Source organism: Pinus tabuliformis, chromosome 2_1 (genome assembly GCF_031772625.1).
Source record: "Pinus tabuliformis cultivar Carrire ecotype Pingquan chromosome 2_1, CPIR1, whole genome shotgun sequence".
NCBI classification, from domain to species: Eukaryota; Viridiplantae; Streptophyta; class Pinopsida; order Pinales; family Pinaceae; genus Pinus; species Pinus tabuliformis.
Genome location: NC_142299.1, coordinates 706,004,129 through 706,011,953, shown reverse-complemented (window position 1 = coordinate 706,011,953; position 7,825 = coordinate 706,004,129). Strand labels below are relative to the sequence as shown.

Here is a 7,825-nt window from a genome sequence, read left to right as displayed (position 1 = left end):
GCAACCTTTCATTAATTCTCTGTCCAAAAACTGTACAGCAAAGTTTTCCTCCACACTTCTCCTAGAAACTCCAAAAACCCCCTACAAATGATTTTTTAATACAATAAATAAGCTCCACTATGAGAAAATGGATCGACCAGAAATAAGGGAGCCGTTTCAACTAAAATCATGAAGATAGAAAAAGAGTTGTCCATCTGTTCTGAAGACAGAACACGTTACATTATTCCACTTGAAAATCTCTGATGACCAATGAAAAAGCGAAAATTGTAGCGTGAATCTCATTGAATCATGACTAAAGACAAAAATAGGCAATCCATTTCCTAACTCTCTGTCGTGGTAGATATTCTGCGTTCTAATTTCGTTGTCGGTCAATGACAATTCACCTTCCCTTTTACCTTTTCAATAAAAAACTAATTTTTAATGAAAACAATAGTTTTGCATTTGCCTTTGATGATGGGAAAGAGAGTTCCGCCAGTCCCAGCCCATAAAAATTGACACTCCTCGGAGACAGCTGTAATCTTTAATTTCTTGCACAACTTTGCCCGTTTCAGGAAATTGGACAGTGGTTCATCCTCATCGGAGTCATATTTTTCTCACCAAATGTTGCTCAATGGCGATTACAAGACAAATAGAACCTACTTGGTAATTTACCACATACTTAACATTGTGGTAAGTACTACCTCATGTAATTATCTTCTCTCTCAGATATACATCAAGATGGAACAAAATGGTTTAAATGATACTGGTGAATATAACAGGCTGATCCTATTACTGCCGGGCGTTTTACTCCTCATTGCATGTTGTCCTGGACTCCCAAAATCTGGCAATCGACCACAAGCTGAATTTTTGGTGAGTTTATTTGCAGAAATCTCAGCTGAGCTCCAACATCCCCAGTTATCCGCATGGTAAGATGGCGATTAACAGTGACATCCTTGAGCAAATCCATGGCCGGACTCTGCAAAGAATTGAGTTTCGCCACAACTTGAGCTGTCAGCGTAGTGTTACTGTGAGAGGGCAGATAGAAGGCCGCAACATAGACCACCCCCACAGGCATCACACTGTTGTAGAAAACATAGAATTTGGAAGCGTTGTATTTGATTCCCACCTTGTTGGGGTTGCTCGCTTTGAAAATCATGGAAATATTCATTATGAGAGACGATGGCATGTTGGGCCTCGGCTCTATCATCAGGGATTCCACTTTTGCAGACTTTAGAGAGAACTTGGGCTTCTTGGGCTTCAAAACCAGTAGAATTAATAAGGCAGTCGCTGTTATGATGACTGCAATGATGAGAAATACTGTTGAAATGCAACAGCAACATCGCTTACATGAAAATTTGGAAGCCCTGTAATTTTCTTCTGGGAATGAACCTACTCGAGCTCGATTGTAAGAAGCCATTCCTTTTGGATATGGAGATGGGTATTGGTTTTTTCTGTGTGTATGGCTATATATTGTTATTTTCTGAGGTTGCAAGGTATAACGTCTCGGCTACGATTTGAATGCTTGAACGGTACTTAGACCGAGCTGAGCAATCCTTGTGCTTTTCTTTTTCAAAATTTTTGTGGCCCCGAGATATTCGTATTTTGGAATGGTGGCAAGAAATTTTTTGTTTGTCATTGCAGATGGATTTTCCCTTTATTCTTTTGTTCCTATTGTATCAAGACCATTCCAAGCGATTTCAGGCGATTGGAGCGAGTTTGGACCCTTTTCAGGGCACTGGCTGTATGCGCCGCGCGGGAGGCCCCATGCGCCGCGCGCGCCATGTGCGCTGCGCCCGACCAAATTTGCATTGTGGAATGTGGCTCTATGCGCCGCGCACTCCATATGCGCCGCGACCAACGCCCAGTGCACCGCGCAGGCAAACTTACCCACAGTCTCGGCTTTCAAAAACTATTTCGCTTCATCCACGATTTGTCTTGACTTCAATGATGTATTTGACGTGCATATGGACTTATGAATGTGGTAAATATCATATATAAACAAAGGACTTTGAATTCTCTTTTGACAAACCCACTTTCTAATATGGCAGACTTTGGCACTTTGTACTTAAACCCTGTTTTTTCTTCCACTTTGATTTTTAATCTGATGATGAATCTCTGTCTGTCTTTTTTTGCAGGGGTGTTTGGCATGTGATCTTGGTAGAGGATGACCAGGGATGCACCTAAAACATTGCATGCTTGAAAGCTTTTAAAAATTACATATTCTCTTACAAAAAACAAATATGACGATTCCTTCTTCAAAACTCTGTTTTGAAGAAGAATCTATCTCGAGCCTTATTGATAATGGACATTCTGAAATGAAGACTTATGGGAGACATCCTCATGGCCTGTGGGTGTTATTCGACATTGTTGATGACCAAACCCTAGACCTAGTGACTAAAATAACTCTCTTGCTGACCTAGACATCAAATAGGACTGTAAATGACCTGAGAATTGATTCGACCAACAAACCTAAGCCAGCAGGATAAAGCATGAGGGGAATGAATAACAAGGTCCTTCCATCGGATTATGGCATGCCCCTAGCAAAATGCAACTGAGTGAATTGAGCGAGACACCTAAAAATGAAATGCAAAAAGAGTTTTGATCTCTGACGGAGGACTGACAAGACTGACTCTAACACGTCCTTCTACACTTCCTCTACCAATTTTTCTATTGTCGAGCCTTCGACTACTAGGCGAATCATTCTCTATGTTTGTTGAAGTGTATTTAACTTCTTCTAAACTAAAAGAGTAATCTAATAGGCTTCCTCTGTCTATGGTTGGATTCTGGCTTTGAGAAGGGCCTCTTTCCGCTATAGCTCTTCGATTTGTGATTGCAGTTGTTTGCCTTCCTACGATCCCGAGAGGCATTGGACTGGCACCAAAGTGCGCGTAGTTGCCCTGACTTCATCAAACTTGCATTGTATCTCTTGGATATCTATGTTAAGCTTCTACAGGTATGGGTCCTCTTGCAGAGTCATCCATAACTCCATGGCCTGATTGAAGACCATTGCGCAGTCTGTGAATGTTGTATCCAAAGTGCCCATGCTTTCCTTGATAGCTACTCCGCACTACTCCCGGACTTTTGGAAAAGTGGTTGGCTATAATTTCAATTTTATCTTTGAGATCTTCATCTGGAAATCAAACATGACTTTTCCTATCTCATCCTTGGACATGCGGACCGCAACAAGCAATTTCATGATTTTTGTTGTGGCTGTAGTATGCTCCAGAATGTTTCGCTCTAGAACTGAGTTACACGCCTGTGTTATCATAGTCTCCAAGCTCTGACTTCATACTTCTAGTTCTTCCTTTGCTTTCAGAGCCTGAGACTTCTCTGCAAATGTATGTTCATTGTTTAGTTTGAATTCATTGATGACTACAAGGGCGCGTTGCTCTCTGATCCTAAGCTCATCCGAGACACCTTGATGCAGTGCATGGAGAGTCAGAAGTAGCATCATGGTTAAGTTCACCCAAATGTCTTTAATTGTGCTCAACACAACGCAGTCTTCCTCTGATTTCATGTGAATAGATCCCTCCAATAAGGGTATGACTTTGAGATATAGAGTCCATTCTAGCTCCAAAACTTTCTCGCTCCCTTGCGCCAGGCTCACTTGCACCCCACTCACTTGCCAACACTCGCTTGAATTCGGCCTATTTGGATCTACAACTCATGCAGATCCTTCTAGACACTCCCTAGCATTTGCATGTACTGTTGTTCAAATTGTTGCCATAACTCCGTTGTGGTGTCTTTGAATTTGTCTCTAATTTCATCAAGATCCCCTTCTGTGAGGATCATCGGGTCTATGCACACTTCTTTATCAGATTAGTGCTTCTTCCTTGGCCCGATAGTTGTCTCCTTACTGTGCTTCCTCAATGTGAAGGGAGTGATCTGAGCCTCTCCTCCATCTCCACCCTGTTCCGATAGTTCCTACTCCTCAGTATGTTGGGAATTTGATGCTTCAACTTCCTCTATGTTAGTGCACTCTGTCTCAGAATGCTCTTTCGTAGCATGCTCTTTCTCCACAGCTTCCTTAGCAACAACTTCTTTATTTTTATGCTCAGCCAAAGCTCGTTGCACCTTCTGTGATTCTTCTTTCCACTTTTGCACATCTGTTGTCTATGTAACAGATCTTTCTCCACCTTTATTGGTACCTGCACCAATGTCCATGGGTTCACGCCACTCTACTAGCCAACTGCCCACAATCTTCTGCACATCTGTCTCTAAGACTAAGTATGGTAGCTTGTGCCATATATGTTTAGGGTCCTTCCTCACCTTGATTGATACATTATGGAAATCAACCTTGAACTCTGCAAAGGCCCTCAACTACTTGAGCAAGGTTGGAGACAACCTTGGCCACTAATTGATTACGATGCAAAGATCCATTTCCATTAAGATATAGAAAATCTTCGAATATTTGATCCTCTTTGAATCCTTTATCGCCCACAGTGAAGCAAATTTCACTACCTCTAGTAACTCTTCTTCCTAAGGAGGAAACTGACTATCCTCCGGAAATCACCATGCTAATAAACAATTAGCAACAGGAGTCAAGCATAACGAAATGGCTTATTTTCCTCCTGTGCTTTGCGACAGTTCACGAGGAATTCCTTACATACATACTGCGCCTAGTTATATTGTACTCCCTTTGTGCATTGAGCAGCCAACGACACCACTGGCTCCGAAACTTCATCCGCGTGGCATTTCCTCATAATCTTTCCTGCCAAGATTTGGGTGGCAAACTACACCGCTTGGTCTTAAATGGAGTGGATAGAATATCCACGCTACTTCTTGACTAATCCAAATTTCAGCCTTCATCTTATCTGCCAACTCCTTTTCTCCATTTTTCCCTCCAAGCTCCTTGGCAAGGTCCGCCCCTTTATAAGGAAGCTTCGTAATCCAATGAATGAGCATATCTGTGATGGCGATGGGTTCAACGAGCCATAAGCACCCATCATGCACCAGTGCAAGCAGCTGGCACACACACACAATGTTGATAATGGACCTGTGAAAATGTGGTATGCAAAGCATGTGCAACAACCCGACCTGCTCAACACCTCTGACCCATTTCATGGGTTCCAGTCGCGTAACCCCAGTTTCTTCATAATAGATCTTCTTCATGTATTTGTGAGTAGCCAAATGAGGGAATCTCTCATGGTCTGTGAAATCCCAATCCTCCATCTTCAGCACCAGAATGCGCGCTAAGATCGCGCCTTCAAATTCAACTTGTTCTGGTAACAAGGGTGTCGAGACCATAAATTTTTTGGAATCAGGGTCTTTGGTTACTTTTGTCTTCCCTTTCCATGGAGGGATATAGTCTAGGAGATGCGTGATAGGCTCACCCTCCTCAGCATCCAATTCCTCCACTCCATGGAATTCTTCTTCCTCCAGGTCCATGATTTTCTTGGGCTACTTATCCTTCTTCTCCTTTTTCGAACCTCTTGGTTCTTCCTTGGTGAATGTCTCAGCGACACAGGTTTCTTCTGCGTCTCTTTTGTAGCTGATTACTTCAGCCTAGGTGACCTTAGTGTCGTAGGTACATTGGGCACAAATTCCATATATACGACTTTAGGGCCTGCTGCTTGAGAGACAACGACTTTAGAATTGACTGGAGCAGACATTCGTTCAAAGAAAAGTTCACGGGCTTCTGTGGATAAGTTTGTGAATGACGATCATGACAAGAGTTCTTCCTAGTCTTCGTACTTCATAAACTTAAAACAACAAGGCTCACAGAAAATTCTCATAATGCAAAGTGTTCTTCAGCAGACCAACATGCCCAATTTATAGGAGGTTTTGAATTCAAATCTGACCATTCCCTCCAATTTCAAATCATAAATGCATATTTTGCAGCAGATCTCCAAATATTTTTGCCATAAGTGGCACCTACCCGCTCCTCTTAATGAAATTTTTTCCATCAAATCATGAATAGGGACTCCAACGGTTACTTTTGGACACATCTGTATAGTACCATCCTCCATGGTGCAACTCATCCAACGCAACTTCACCTTTAACACTCGTGTTCTCTGTCACGTAGCCTCCCTACTATGTTTTTCTCCTTGTCGAGCAACATAGTTTATAGTTTTGTAATCCCTTGTAGCTACCTGCATTACTAAGACTACCCTACTACCATATAGTCATTGCATAGGGGCAAGATCCCTTGTATACAGTTTCAGCCTACTTCCATTCACTTTTCCAAGGAATGGTTCCCCATTCAGCTTCGCAATCTGAACTGCACCACCATCCGTGATCTCTTTAACAACATATGACCCAACTAGTGCATTTGAAATTTTTTGAACTTTCTGTCATATAGTAGCACCAAATCATCCTCCTTGAAAGTGTGCAGCTTAATATGCCTATCATGCCATGCTTTCTCACGTTCCTTTTGTACTTTCTGGTGAAAGCCTGCAAGAAAGCAATGCTCTTCTAACTCCATTAGTTGCGCGAGCTGTTCTTTCAAGGTTTCATGATACGCCATCATTGTCAAAGCTGTAATACGTAAACTTAGCACAATATACTCCATAGGCATCACTGCTTCAATCCCATAGACCAAGCTAAACAATGTTTGGCATGTCAACTTCTTGCAGGTCATCCTATATGCCCATAACACTGCTGGTACATGCATATCCCAGTCATTCTTTTGTGTGTTGCAGACCTTCGCCAACACATTCTCCAAGATTTTGTTAAATGTTTCCACTGTTCCATTCGCCTATGGGTGATAGGGCATGCTCTTTTGATGATACACCTGGAATTCCTCAAGCATCATGTTGATCGTTTCATTCAAGAAATGTGTACCCTATCACTCATCAACACTTAGGTCATCCAAATCGTGTTAAAACATATTCAAACAAAAACTTCGTAGTGGTGGTAGTTGTACAATCCTTCACTTGTTGCGCTTCCTCTCATCTGGTTAAATATTTTTTTGTAGTAATGATATACCACACGCCCATCTTCTTACGTGGTGGTTGTATTGGACATATGAAATCAATGGCCCAATTATCAAATACCTGCAATGAGACCTAAGGATTTAAATGCAATTCATCTCTTCACGAAGGCTTTCCCATCCTTTGGCAAGCATCGCACACCTTTGCAATATGCCTTAGAATCCTTATGTAACGTTAGCCACCATAACCCAACGTGCAAAATATTTAGTGCAATCTCTTTTACTTTGTAGTGTCCTCCCACTGCTTCGCCATGTGCTTCAGTGATGATACTAGCTCATTCAAATTCTGGAACATACCTTCACAGTATTTCATCTTTTCCCATCTTATACAAGTGACCTGCAATCACTGAAAAATCTGCGGAGTGGACTACTAATTCCTTCTTCTGTAGACTGGAATATCCTTCCAGAGTTGTACCTGTAGTTAAAGACTGAATGATATCAACCAAATGGTCATCCATGACACACACCACAAAGAGCTGTGGATCCGACAGTCCTTCCTCCAAACTATTTAGTTCTTCACTCGTTTCAATTAGTGATAGATGGTTTGGTCCTACATTCAGTCTTCCAAGCTTCACAATCACTTCAAAGTCATATTCCTGAAATAACAATAACCATCGGCAGATCTACCCCCCCAACGCAAGCTTATTGACCAGGTACTTCAAAGCAGAGTGATCTGTATACATTTTAAAGTGTCCACCCAACAAATAATGTCGAAACTTTTGCAACCCGTAGACCATTTCCAACCCTTCGCGCTTTGTATATTGAATAATTGTTCTCAGCCCTGGATAACTTTATGCTCGTGAAGGCTATCGGATGATCAATTTCTCCTTCTCCTGCCTATGTTAATACCACACCTAGTGCAATGAAAGAGGCATCTACATGCACATGGAATTCTTTCTTCCAGTCTAGAAACAC

At 41.9% G+C, this 7,825-nt stretch overlaps 1 pseudogene; it reads right to left on the bottom strand.

The window, feature by feature from the left end:
* Positions 1-701: 701 nt before the first annotated feature.
* LOC149202536 (uncharacterized) lies at positions 702-1,396 on the bottom strand (annotated as a pseudogene).
* Positions 1,397-7,825: the final 6,429 nt, after the last annotated feature.